General features: G+C 40.7%; 1 protein-coding gene across 7 annotated transcripts in view; it reads right to left on the minus strand.

Annotated features, from left to right (window-relative positions):
- The window catches only part of LRRC4C (leucine rich repeat containing 4C), a 1,168,116-nt gene that overhangs the window by 926,958 nt on the left and 225,977 nt on the right, over window positions 1-15,181 (minus strand). For all 7 annotated transcript variants that reach the window (XR_012014048.1, XM_072791171.1, XM_072791173.1 and 4 more), the window contains exon 2: window positions 9,104-9,290. The gene's annotated coding sequence lies outside the window, so the exon portion shown is untranslated. The remainder of the gene's footprint in view (window positions 1-9,103; window positions 9,291-15,181) is intronic.

Here is a 15,181-nt window from a genome sequence, read left to right on the forward strand (position 1 = left end):
TTGGGGGTGGAATAAAACTGCTCTGAACCAAGTAAAGTAACCCTACGTGTACAGACTGAACTGTCCCCCCAGGACTCACACCCTACAGCTCCAGTCCCCCAGGACTGTGCGGAGACAGGAGCTTCGAGGAGATCCTTGAGGGTAAATACAAGAGAGCAAAGGGATGGGGCCCTATGCTGATAGGATTGGTGTCTTTCCCAGAAAAGAGACCCAGTAGGTGCACACAGGGGAGAGACCACCTGAGGGAGACCACAGCAAGAAAGTGGCCGTCGGGGGGCCGGAGAGGGGGGCATCCCCAAAACCCAGCAGGGCACCCTGACATTAGACTTGGACTTCCCGCCTCCAGAACTGCTAGGAAACACGCTGCTGTTGTTTAGGCCACCCCGCCTACCATGTCCTGGAGGCAGGACCCCAAGTGCCTGATGGGAGGAGAGGCACCAGGGCCTCAGGCCTCCTGCCCTCCAGGCAACCAGCCCGGGAAGGGAGTGAGCAGAGCGAAGGAGCTTCACTCACTGGAGAGCAACTGAGCCTCGCAGGTTATTGTTTGCAGACCCTTCAACGATGGTGCAGAAGGCGAGCTGAGGACAAAGCACGAGCTGACACCCATAGCCCCCTGCCCCCCGCTCCCGGGTGGGCTGGGTGCGACACTCCTCAGGCGCTCCTGGCTGTCCCTAGGCTAAACAGAAGGCAAAACAAAGGCCACCTCATAGAGATCACAGTCCTGAAAAACAGGAGTCTCCCTCAGTTTACAAGTCTTAGTGATTTACTAGGAACAAGCATTCTTAGCGATAAACTAACATACAGAAGGAAAGTCCCAAGTGTCTTGATGTTACTGCTTCACCAGAGGGAGGAGCCACCTTAGGTTGACAATGGCAAGGCCTCTGGTATCCTGTAGGTCCTCTCTGGCTTATGAAACTTCTTTTGAAACCCTCCTTCTTTTCCTTACCCCCTACTCCCAAATATATAATCAGCCCCCCCTCATCCCCAGCCCCGGTGCAGCAGCTCTTCTGCCCATGGGTCCCACCCCCGTGCTTTGATAAAACCACCATTTTGCACCAAAGACCTCTGGAGAAATCCTTCTTGGTCGTCAGCCATGGACTCCACCAAACCTACCAACATTCCAAAAACTACACCAATGGAAAGGAGCACTATTGAGAAAAGACACGGGATGGAACTCTCTAAGAATGGGGCTTACCTCTCGATATTCTTACTTCTTTCCTCATTCATTGCAGGGTGAGCGCAGACCGTGCTCTTTCCTCTCTATCGCTCCCTACCAGATGTCACGGAGTCCACACATCCCTCCAGTTACTACGAGGCCAACTAACTACTCTTTGCTTTGTGTTTGTTTATACTTTCATTTGGGGTAGGACGAACGTGCGTGGAAGGAGGGTCTAGGAGGGTTATAACTGGTCCTGTTCCAAGAACAATTTTGAACATTTGAAGATAGAAGAGTCTATCCACAGCAAAGTTTTCAATCGAGGTTACTTTTGATCTTGGGCTTTTCCAATGCCTTGACTAAAGAGTGAATTGCAGCCTTTTTAAAAACATATGTGGATCAAATAAAATGTGAAGGTGACTACAGCATGAAGGAATTAATCAAGGGCTGCCAGACAGTGATAATACAGTTTTCACAACAAAAGCTACAGCTGAACATCTTCCCAGTATCACGACTGGGTTTAGAACACGTGGTCTAAAAAAAAAAAAAAAAAAAAAGTAAGCTCTAAAATGTATGGCACTGCACCAAAAAATCTGTGAGGAACTAGGCTTATGTTTGGGGCCTTTAGCTTTATTTTCTCTATTTCAGAGAGAAGACAGTCTACCTCCTATGATTTCTGGAGCATTAATGGAGGCATTAACATTCTAGAATCTTCTCAAATAGCGCTAGGATGGGGGTTTCATAAATGTGATTTAATTTCTTATGTCTTTTCCTAATACTTGTTTCTATCCTTTGGTTATTGAAAAGCTCAAATCGCTCTGATGCTCAGTCTCCATACATCGTTAATGCCTTTGCATGGTGACCGATGGCAGCTACACTTGCGGTGAGCCTAACGTAACATAAATAGTTGTCGAATCATTGCATTGTACACCTAAAACTAACGTAACATCATGTGTCAATTATACTCATCTTTTTTAAATAGGGGGAAAACATTTGCACAGGATTATGAAAGGATATATGTTAATCACTCCATTAAATGGCTTGGTGACATACAAAGTCCTATGATAACATTTGTTTATATTGTGTGAAATTATGTAGGGATTTGGGCATTAATCCCCAATTGGGATCTTTTCTCATACAAATATCTCCCTTTCATAAATAGCTGGGAGGCTGAAGAGATGAAAACCGACAGAGAAAGTGTTAGCCCATTCATTTTAATCTAGTTTAAGCATCCATCACTAACCAACAGGTCACATGACTGTCTGTTTACGTCTACTCCCTGAATCGTCTCTGCCACGTAGTGAGCGTGTCACAAACTACAAAGGTTCCGTGCGACAAATTTAGAATGATCATATTACTTCTCTGAGTGGCAAAGTTGCTAGCTCTCAGTTATACAAGATGAAATCATAACAGACTTTGCACATTAAGGTTGACAGACTCACGCATGTTATAACAGGAGAATGTAGGATGAATACACGCTTCTGTACGTACACTTGGTACCTTTCACATTTCTCTTCTCTTTGAATTACTCAAGTGCTCTCCCAACAGCCTTAATGAAACCAGACATAAACGGAATTACATTCTTTTAAAAGTGGAACAATCACACATCAACTTGCATTAAGTTCCCTCCCGGAGATCTAACTGGTGTATATAGAACCGTGAAAGCACAATTTGACCTCCATTTCTTACTCTCATTTGTTTATTCTGGAATAAATTTGATTTGATCTCATTGTAATATCCTTAAATGTACTAAATCTTGCATTAGTAAAAAGACACGTGAAGCTTCTCCACTACCCTATTGTTCTAGTCTCCATCCTGGGCCGTCAGTCTGTGGTCTACTGGTTCATGAATTACCTGCCTGCAGCATTTAGCTAGGTGAAGCCTTGAAATCTGTTTTGAATGAAGGGAAAACAGACCTCTCACTTTCCTCCAAATAAGGGGTATATGAAAAACACCCTCAATCACCGTTGGCCATGTCATTGTAGGAGTCTACTCCTACGATGAGTTCTAGTGACAGCAGTGGTCCAAGTAAGAGGACAAGCAGCTCTAGATTACCAGGCTGCCAGTAGGTAACTACTTCTGGAGTAACGATACCAGGTTTACATCAGTGACCACAGACACTTTGCTTGGTTCTCAATAAAAATGAAAAAAAAAAAAAATCTAGACTAGTGAATAGTTAGTTGGCAAACACCTACAACTGAAACAAACAAAAAAAAATATTTAAGTAAATCATGGTTCGTTTGGTGAAAAGATATTCTGGGGTTTTTAAAAATAGAAATGTTTATAAAGAATGTTTAACATGAAAAGCTTATGATGATAAATTGTTTAGTCATCATTTCCCCTTCATTTCCGCCATTCCCAGTTTCTATGTTTTATTAATGGATGTGTTACTTTTTTCTGTAGAAGCTTTATTGAGATGCAATTACCATACCAAACAGTTGCTCGCTTAACGTACATAATTCATCCACTTCTTCCTTTTTCATTTTTAGATCCTTGGTGGAGGGGGGTGGGGAAGAAAGTGTACAATTCAGTGGTTTTGAGTACATTCACAAAGTTGTGCAATGATTGTAGATATGTAATTTTAGAATATTTCATCACTTCATAAAGAAATCCCATGCCCATTATCAATCTCCCCTCAGGGTCTCTTGTCCCCTACCTCTGACCACAAGTAATCTACTCTTCCATTCCTGTGGATTTGCCTTTTTAGGACAGACCATGTAAGAGGAGTAATAGAATCTATGGCCGTTTGTATCTGCCCTTTTCCTGCCCGTGAGTTCACAGTTCACACATGTTGAAGCGTGCGTCTACACTTCATTCCTTTCTAGTGGCAAATAATTTTCTATTGTATGAAGTACTCTATGTGGTTCATTTATTCATCAGTTAACATATTTGGGTTGTTTCCACTCTAGGGCTATTGTGAATAAAATTGCTATGAGCATTCACGTACAAGTTTTTGGTTGATAGTATGTTCAGTTCTCTCAGGTACACACCTTTAAGTAGGATTTCCAGATCAGAATGGTAACTATGTTTAACATTAAACTATGTTTAGCTTTTTAGCATCAAATTGCTTTATGATGGCTGTACTATTTCACATTCCCATTATGTCATTGAAGAAACAAAAACAAAAACCTCAAAGAAAATAACCTTAGACTACTTAATTTTAGCACACTGTAACTATGGAGGCTACAGATTGATTGATTGATTGCTTTGCCTTTTTAAAGTTCTGAGCTCACTATTGCCATCTGATTGCAGCAAGATTTAGCCCCTACAATTCTTCATTCTATTTTTTTTTCAATTATTTCATTCTAAAAGATTATCCCTACTCCTTGCCACTATGAATATAAGCAAAACTGGAGACCGGAGAGAGAATTAAAACAGTACAGGAAATTTAGGACACAGAGACAATAGAAGAGTAAAGGTAGAGAAGTAAAATAGCCAGTGAGCAATCAACAATTAGCTTTGCATTTTTTTGTCAAGGAGAAAAAAATGACATTGAGATAAAGAACTTTGAGATCAGTAAATTGAAATCAGTAAACTCCTAAATTGGGAGGTTCAAAATAAGCTTTGGGATAAAAATGATATATTTTTTCCCCTTTAAAGACGTTTTTAGGCAAATAGAAGCAGGTAGAAATTGAAAATAAATCTCACTAAATGCCAGTGCTTCCAACAGCCCAGTGTGTGAAAATCCAGCTGTTCTTTTCTGCTTCATACATTAGCAGTAATAATGGCAAAGACGATGCCTTCCTTATTTGCTGACAGTGTGTTGATGATGCAGGAGGCAAAATAGCATTTCTCTTCTGGGCAATGTTAATTATGGAGTGCTGACAGGAGTTCAAAAATAAATCCCAATCCTTCCAGTCAATGCCCCACATCAATAGAATATGAAAAATGCGTAACCCACTGACAAGCATGAGGGAAGGGTACACTCTTGCCTGCTGCCTCTTCTCTCCCAATCAGTAAAAAGATTCACGGTAGATTTAAAAACCGATAAGAATAGTAGGTGATATCAGAATAGCAATTTAGAGATCTATCTATTATCTATATTTTTTTATTTACATTGCTCATTTGATTCTTTGAAGCAGAACGAAAATGTGACCTTATGTTTTTTTTTTTTTTCCAAGTCATAAAACTGAGAGTCAGAGGAATTAATCACACAGGAAATAAGTGGAAGAAAGAGGATTTTATTCCGGGCTTCTGTCTTTTCATCGAGGGCTAGAACCTTTCTGTCTTTCAGATCAAATTTCTGAGCACAGTCCAGCAATTCTAAAGTTATTTATATGGACAATGGGTCAGATTTTTTTTTTTTTTTGAAATTTGGTCCATGTGATGAACTGTGTGTAACTACACCACACAGTTATTTTAGACGTGCACATTCCCTGCTGGAAATACATGAATGACGCTAACCTACAATATTTAAGACACTTGGATTTTATGGCCAAGGTACCTATTGTCAAAAACACAAGAGGGATTTCATAGGTATTTATTAACTTCCACTATAGTTTTTAAAGCAGCTTTTTAAGGTAATTATTATGATCTTCATTTTCATTTGAAGCAAGAAACTAAGAGTAATGAAGGTCACTTAGGTCAAATAACCAACAGAAAAAAAAATGTTTATACTTGGAACATAAGTTTGACCTCAAAGCCACACGCTTTTATGATGCTAGCTTGAGAAAATGTAGTTAAGCTTTTAAAAAGTGTTGCTTCTTTGAACCAGTGATTTCACAACTGGGACTCTATCCTACGAAGGGAATGAAGGGCATGTTCTATGATTTCGCTGTAAGAATCTTTATATCAGCGTTGTTTACAGCTGTCAAAAAAATGGAATCAGCCTAAAAAGAGCTCAATTAAATTGTGTTCTATCCACACCTTGCTAATAGTATGGAACCATTAAAAATCTTGTAATAGAAAACTATTTATTGGAAAAACAGTATTATCACAATATACACCCTTCCTCGTAAACTCCACTTAACCCACAAACTTCAGTTAAGTATCATTTATTTGGTGATGTGTGTCTTCAGCCCATTTCTCATTCCAAATTAAATTAGGCTGACTCTCTTCTGTGTTCCAGTAAGTCTACACATATGGTGGGTGGTAGTATGCTTAGTGGTAGCTATGACTTCCTCGAGGTCACAAAATAAGCTTTAGTCACCTTTATTATCCCACTCCTATCTAATGCACTGGTTCATAAATAGGAGGTATTCCAGAAGCATCCATGGAAAGAATAAGTGGATGATTCTTCAGCAGTGTGTTCAAACTATTTCACGTTAAGGATCATGTGGAAAATAAGGCTTGGATGGCTTACTAGGGAAAACTGTCATGCTTACTCACAATGGGAGGAGAAAGATGCTGCAGATTTAGTTGCCCTTGACCTTATCTTGCTGCCTAAAAGCAGAAAAGGTTTATGATCCCAGCACACTTGTAACCCATTCAACCCATGACATGCATGGCATGGTCTTGTGACGCACAGATTGCAACGGTCTGACAATAAACTGCGACTATGTGGGGGTTTTAATGTGATATCAAGATATTTCTATAGGATAAAATAAAAGACTTTCTCAAATACATCTCTCGAAAGTAGCTGTAGCTTGTTTTGCAGATTTTATGTATATATTTATTTTATAAGGATAGAATTCTTCAGCATTTTTTACAAAAAAAAAAGCCACTAGGATCTGAAAAGTTTAAATTTCAGTGATAGAGTCTACACTGTCTTTACTATATTGTTTTCACTACATTTCATTTGTGAGGTCAGGATTTTTGTTTTTTGTTTTCACTTTGAGACTGGGGTGAGCTGACTTTAACAAAGCCCATTAAAATGTAGTTAATGAGAGGATTTGTTCATCATTCTTTCCTGTAGACATTACAGTACAGCAGAAATGCTTCCAACAAGATTACAAAAAATTCCTCTGGGAATGAGACAAGAAAGTTGCTATTTGGAGTTCACTGGGGATGAAGATCCCTTTCACCCCTGGCATCTCTACAGTCAGTATTCTCAAATTATCTAAAGAAAAGTCAGAGAGAGGGTCATCGGGAAGAAAGTCAAATGGATAAGGGCCAGGAAAAGAAACACACACGCACACACACACACGCACGCACACACACACACACAGACCCCAAAGCAAATTTACAGAAGTCAAAACAGAAGACTGCCTTCAACTAATACTCCAGAAACCTTCACATCTTCTTGAAGTTCCGTTGACATAAAGGTGCAGCTATATTTAGAACCATGACATTTTTCATGGCCTGAAGGAGTTTCTATTTACTTGTCACAGCACTGATGCCCAGCAGAACCCTCACACACGACGGCTTCATATTGTGCCTATAAGATTAGACTGGAAACGTTCACAGGGGAAAACATTAGGTGGTTCCCTCATCTTGTCCGTTCCATACTCTGCCGAGTTGGGATTACTTGTAGAACTTTGAAACTAAGGATTTATTTGGCCCTTCCTTATTGGACATTTCTGTCTTCTTTTTGCGCAGGGGAGGAGGTTATATAGACAAAACAATGGATGATCACCAGAGATGAGTACACTTTTCAAATCATGAGCCACCCTCCACCACGCACACACATATACATACTTCTATACATCTGAAAGTATGCGTAATCATAAGATTTAAAAATATATATATATTCTGGAAATATTGGCCCTTCCCACTGAAAACCAAATGATTGGGAGGTGTTAAATAAGAAAAGGTGATCACTTTTTCCACCTCATTATATTCACACGTAAAGAATTCTTGGTATGAAAAATCCTTCCCTTCACCTCTACCTATTTTAATAAATACACGTAACTAAAAGCAAAACTTTCATATTCCAAGAGAATTCAAATGATTTAATAATCAATTTTCGTAGCCAAAGAGTCATCATTACTTTCCTGCTCAAACAATAAATATTCATGGAGTGACAACTTTGCACTGACTGGCATCTACGCACGGGGAACACACAGCAATTAACAAAACAGATCGCAGCCCTGACCTCATGAACCTCTTACTTAGTAGTAAAGGTGTTTTCACTGTTAAATTACCGACAATTTCTCTTAGCTCAAGACATTTTATAAAGTTTATAAATTCATAAAGTGAAACTGAGGAACACTGGAAATCGTGAAATTAGATGCTGAGACATATACAAATAAAATTCAATGTGACAAATAACTCAAACTGCATGACCTAAACGACACAAATTCCTTAATATCATCAACTCTGGTATAAAATCTCCTAAACATGCCCACTCACAGCACAGAAGTCACAACCTCCGTATCTGTGACTTCATTTCCTCCAAGAAACCCTACTTCTTAGGTGCTATCCTGTCCCCACCCATCCCCGCCCCCTCAAATCCCAGAGGATAAGCCTATCAAATCCATGGTCAACAACATATCCTCCTGAGTGACTCATAGCCAAATTAAATTTCACATTCTCATGGAGCACATAGCACCAGGATGGTGAGCTGTAAGGGCCAGACGTGGGTGCACACTACATAAATATTTCAAATGGTCCACTAGAAGCAAGAGATAAAAATACAGGGCAGGAAAGGTGTGTACCGTGGACCATGCTGCCCCTTGAAATGCACATAGGGAGCGTTATCTCAGGTTCTCCTTGCCCATCTTATCAGACTGGGGAGACTCTGGCATTCATCAGAGTAAGGTACTTGGATAAAAGTTCTGCCAATTAATGGCTCGGTCATAGCCAAGGATTAACCTTTGTGACCTGGGCTGGTAAACTCTCAGTCATGAATGCCGAGGTCGAGGATTCGGGCTGGAAGCTACACATCTGCTACAGCATAGAGCTGCAAATACAAAGTCTGGACCTCAGCTCCAAACCATCCTAGAGAAGAGGCGGTGGTTCCTCCACCCGCAGCTTCTGGGCCCCAAGGCTCAAGACTGGGGTCCCTTCCGAGTCTTACAACTGGTGGCCCGGTTCCCTTGTGCAACTGGCATCGAGACGATTGCTCACCTGCTACTGTTCTGTCTCTGTAAGTTCTCCCCTCAGTCAAAGTCTGGTCCCGGCTTCTGTGTGTGCTTTCAGCTCATTCACTTGTGATTACTCGATATTAGATGATTCTGGACAAGTTAATTCTCTGTGAGCCTCAGTATCCTCTTCATCAAATAGGGATAATGACAGTAAACACTTCATTTGGTTTCTGTGAGGATTAAATGAGATAATCTATGTCAAGTGTTTATCACCGCACCCGCACATAGTGATCATCCAAAAATGCTAGCTATTATTAAAATTTAGGATTTAATTCCAGGGGATTTTTAGGACAAATAAGGAGATCATATCACATCTTAAAAGGAACTAAAAAATAAACTCGAGGGCTTTCATGAAGAGACATAGAGAGTCCTTATTCTATAATCGGCGACTCTGTTGCCAATGTGATTGGCATCATTTGATGACAGGGTTAAATCTTCATTCCAGGTCAGAGAAATTTCTCATGGAAGAGAGACAAAGAAGACTCCTGCTTAGTCCCTAGACACCTTTCAAAGAGTAGAATGGAGGGGTGGTGTGAAGGAAAGCTAGCCCGGTGACGACACTGTCTCACCACTTAATTATTCATTTATTCCTTCCTCTCTGCATTATCTCCTTATTCAACAGTGATATATTACAATACACTATACTCAGCACCCTGGTGCCAAATGAGAAGACGAGTCAGGCCAGCACCGAGAAGAATTAGCTTTTCTAAAGCCTATGCCCCGCTTGCCAGTCCCCCAAAGGAGGATGTGGCCTCCCACAGAGCACGTGGAAGTCGGCTAGGGAAAGTGCTTAAGCAATCAGTTCTACTGAGATGCTGAGGTAGCAAATTTGGTCATGGTCAAATATGTCCAAGAGCTGGAACCCTTCAGGCTCTCAGGCCAGCACACCGATCCTGTCAGAGAAGAGGCTTATGTCCTCACAACTATGGCTGTCCAACTTGGCAGAACAGGACTTGGCGCTAGGACGATGTTGACACCATTGATGGATTCCAGCTCTTAACCATGCCGGGGTGGGGGGGGGGGCTCCTACTTTCCTAATCAAGTTTCATGAAAGCCTCCTGAAGCCCAATGCTTCAATTTGCTGAATACTTGCATTCTGTCCCCAAAGCACAGTGGGCAATTGGAGAGCCCAGACCCCTCCCCTGGTGAACGCCTCCAATATAATGTCCTTTATCGGTCCCGGTGTGTGGTCTCACTGGTGTCTTGGCCTGGCTTTGATCGACACACTTGGCATTCTTGAGAAGCTCATTATGTAACAGAGAATGAGACTCTTCAGTGTATTAACTGAATAAAACTGATCGAATGAGAGGCCATGGAGAAGAGGTCACGTTATGTCTGGGGAGGTCATCCATTCCCCGGACTGATAGGCATTCGGTTCTCTTGGCAGAGTTAGATAGATGCCAATCCTCACCTCTGACCATTCCCTTCCCCACAAGAAGAGGGGCTCTACTGTAGAAGGTCAGTGCACCTGTGCCAACTACTCGTGAGAGGTGAGAGGCGGTTTCTATTCCTACATGCAATGAACTGGCTCTGTAACTAGACTCTCTCAACAGGTACTGCAGGGCCCAGTTTTAGGGGGATGATGGGAAGTCTCTTTTGGCCTTATATACAAAGCGTATTTCTCAGTTCAACTTTACTGATGATGGCACTGATGTCTGAATGCCTGAGGAAGTCAAAACTTCCTGGTCCATTTGTAATAGTTTCAGAACCTGAGAGAGACATTTAATTCAATGTCTCTTTTAAATTTCATTTTTATTTTATTTTATTTTTTTTTTAATTTCATTTTTTAAATTCAGACCGGAATTTCAATTCCAATTGATATTGGGAAGATTGAATTCAGTCTTGAAATGTCCATTGTACTCATCTCCCCATGGCCACCTCTCTCTCACTGGGTTGTGTGAGCATTAGGACCCGTATGTCATAATTCTGCTTGCATGATAGGATTTAAGAGAAGATGTAATGAGAGGCCCAGACCAAGAGCCTTGAGAGATTGAGGGAGTGGGTTTGGGTCTTGATATTGGAAACTTTTAATATTTTTTTCCAGCTACGTTAAATACAAGAAATACACAAAAGTTCAGCAAATGACTAAATTTTTTTTTGAGAACTTCTTTGAAATTTTGACACCACTCATCAGAACCAAGAGCTTAAGTACTACAGAAATAGCAGAGAGGACATTTAATAAATCACTGTGGAAGTAAAACCTCAGTCCATGCCACTCCCCTCCAGAGGACGTTGCTCTCCATGTGTCATTTAAAATGCAATTCCCTTCGCGTGGGCACAGAGCAGTTCTATTACCAGACATGACTGCTTTTACTACTAGCAGTGGTTTAATGATTTTATGTCATCACAATAATAGAAACATGACATTCAACTGTGACTACAGCTTGTATGAGGCTATTTTTGGAAAGCTGATTTTGTAGAGGACATGGAAATGTGGAGTCTTGGTTCCTGTTTATTTCCCAAAGGCTTAGCCAGTAACTTTGACACATCATCCCTTCTGTGGAACTTTCGAGACTTTTTGAAACACGTGTGCTGATTTGAAGTCTCAAACGATGATCGTTCACAAGCAAAAAAAAAGAAAAAAAAAAGAAAGAAAAAAAATAACCCTTCTTGAGAGGAGTTGGGTCTGAATCCACTTTTTCCATCATAGGAAATATGGAGTATTTCAAGGCCTGAGTTCTCACCCTCGATAGGGAAGATGCAGACACGACCACCGGCAGCATCACAGTCCACTGCCTTTTCATCTCAGAACACCTACTTCTCTCTTGCTTAAGGCCAACTCTTCCATCGGTGTTCTTGAACCCCAACTCCTCCTGCCCCTTCTGGGACCTTAACCCCTCAGTGCTCTACCTCGGTTCCTGTTTCCTCACCTTGCCCCTTCCCACCGGATCTCTCCTTTCAGTCCGTTAACACGCCAAAATCCTTACCACTGCCTCACACACACACACACACACACACACACACACACACACACGAGCCTCTACCTCTAGTCACTGACCTATTTTCCTCCACAACCAAACTACTTGAAATAGTTCACATTTGCAGTCTCCCATTTTATATCTGTTTTCTCTCCTGCTTCTATAAATAAGTACATGATTTTTCCTTGCCTCCTTGTTTTACACAATGTGCTGCAAGCCTTTTCGCATCTGTCCTCTCCCTTCTTCAACTCCGGCCCACCGTCTTCTGTTCTCACCAATCCCCCCAAGCTGCCCAGGTAAACTTCACCAATGACCTCGTAAGAGTTCAATCCAACGGTCAGTTATGTGGACATTTTGCTTCAGCGTGTAAGAGGTGACACCTCCTTTCTCGATTTAAAGACTCTCCTTTGGTTTCATGCTCTCACTGCGGCTTTACTCACATCGGTTACCATACACTGGACGCATATTTCCTCCAGGTACCGTGCACACACTTTACGTTGTTAAAACAGCCCCGGAAGGTAGAGAATATTCTATCATTGTACACATTTAAAAATGAAGCAAGCGAAACCTAAAGAAATTGAACAAATTCACCCAAGTTACACAGTAATATGCGGTAAGAGCATGGTTGTATCCAACCCCAATGCACATTTTTTAGAAACTTGTTAATATAGTTAAGTAAAAAAAAAAAATTAGATAATAAAGAAACATGCCAAGTAGCTACAACCAACAAATTTCATCTGTCCAGTTTTAACTAATATTAAATATTTTGCTTTATTGGTTTATTTGTTTTTAACAAATACACTACCTTAGAAAGGTCGTGTACCTTAGTTTAACAAATAAACTACCTTAGAAAGAATAGGAGACCACTTTGCAATCCTCCCCAATTTCACTCTTTCCTCCCAGAGAAAACCATTATCCTCTAGTTCATCTGTATCCTTTATGTTCACATTTTTATCCTGTTCAAGTCATGCAGTCTTCTTTATCCCGCCCTTCCGTTTCCTTCTATCTAGAGACTACATATTCTTTTTCTTTTCTGTTGGTGTTCACTCATAAAATTTAAACATATATGGGTAAGAGTTTACCATTAATCAGTAAATCTAATCTCCTCGCAGATAAGATCCACACCAAATTTGTTCCCCTAATGGACTACGTCGTCTTGGTTGTGCCTTGTAAAACACCTCTTCTTAAATGACAAAGAAATTAGTAATATGTATCATCCACCAATCCATCTATCCAACCATCCATATTATTTTTACAGTCCAAGGTTACTTCCACTTATCTAAATGTTTATCAAAGTATTCCCTTCACCATCCCATCCTTATTTTCAGAGGAGGGGGTTCGATTGCCTCTTACTGATTTTCATGCTGCAATAGTTTTGTTTTGTTTTTCAGTGAGATTGAGTTCTTAATCCTCACAGTATTTTTTATGAGTATTTAAAAAAAAACTTTAAATCTACTCTTGAGTTATAGTTTGGGTGAGTGCAGAATTGTATCTTAACAATTACTTTTCATCCACCCTCTGAAGTTATCCCTCCACGAAGTTACTTGTCCCCACATGACTGTAGGACAGCACCTGTAATTCTAATCTTCATCCCTTTGATTGCAATAGATATTTCATCTTTGATCGCTTCCAAGATTTTCTGTTGGTGTGAGTTCTGAAGTTTCTTTGCGATATATCTAGGTGTAGATTTGTTTTTAATCATCCTGTCAAGGACGTGGTATGCTCAGTCATTCTGAAGACTGGCATCTCTTTTCAGTCCAGGAAAATACTGAGAGCCATCATGTCTTTCATTTCTAGTCTCCTCTTCTGAAAAATTTTCTTCTCTGTCTTCCAAAGTATGCTATGTTATTTTCTTTTTATCTTTACACCTATGCTGCGTGTCTGGATAATTTAATCGAATCTATTTCCAAGTTACTAATGCTTATTTACACTTACCTACATCATTACCAATGTGTTTGCTCACAACCTTCAAATCATACAGCTCCAGTGCTCAACAGCTCAAGATGGGGGTCCTTCTCCGGGTCTGATGTCTGAGCTTTTTCTTTCTTTATGTAAGCTTTTACACACATATTTTCAAGTCTCTTCCAGAGAGTTCTATTATCTCTAGTTCTAGGTTGTGAATTCTGTTTGTTGCATGTTCTGACTCTCTTTTGAGTTTCCATAGGGAACTTTAATATTTTATTCTTAACTCATCTTCCTGGAGGTTTTTATGGACTGTACTGTCTCCTCAAAATCCACAAGTTGAAACCTTGAGCCCACAAAGACTGCATTTGAAGATAGGCTCTTTAAAAACATAATTAAGGTTTAATGAGGTCACAGAGTCGGGGCCCTAATCCAATGGGACTGGTGTTCCTATAGGGAGAGTCGCCAGGAGTAAGTGCACAGTAGAAACCCCAAGTGAGTTCACAGAGAGAAGATGGCCACAAGGCAAGAAGAGAGGTCTCACCAGAAATCAGCCCTGGTAACACCTTGATCTGTTCTGGGATCACCTTGATTTGATCTGATCTGTTCTGGGATCACCTTGATCTGATCTGATCTGTTTTGGTATCACCTTGATCTGATCTGATCAGTTCTGGGACTGTTAGCCCCAGAACTGCTAGAAAACAAGTATCTGTTGTTTAGGCCATGGAGGCAGTGCTATTTTGTTATGGCACCTTGAGCACAGTGACACAGGGGTATTTTAGGAGCCCCAGTTCACAGCAATCCCCACCTAAGTGCAGCTCATATTCCCCCTATTGTGTCCTTGGTGTCACTGAATTTATATTAGGACTTCTGTTAAGTTCCCAACTTGTCATTCTTCCACCACATAAGCAGTAGCCATTTGGAACTCTGCGTTTGCTTAGAGCTGTTTCATACTGCCAGTTTCCCCAAAACGACTCATTTCAACTTCCGGTTGGCATTTTCCTAGTTCCACTTTCAAGAACTCAGCAAAATAACTTCCTGTCTCAAAGGATCTTGCAGGTTATATATGTGCAGTGTCCTTGTATATGGACCCTGTGTCCTGGGCTCCTCTGGGAGGGTATGAAAGCATCAGACTCAGCAATTAGGGCCTGTTCCCCAGTTCTGGTAACTCTGTGAGAATGTGGACCTCTGATTATAGCTAAAGAATTACCTTGAATTTCTTTCTTCCCCCCTGGGATCTA

This window comes from Canis lupus, chromosome 21 (assembly GCF_048164855.1).
Source record: "Canis lupus baileyi chromosome 21, mCanLup2.hap1, whole genome shotgun sequence".
Classification (NCBI taxonomy): domain Eukaryota; kingdom Metazoa; phylum Chordata; class Mammalia; order Carnivora; family Canidae; genus Canis; species Canis lupus.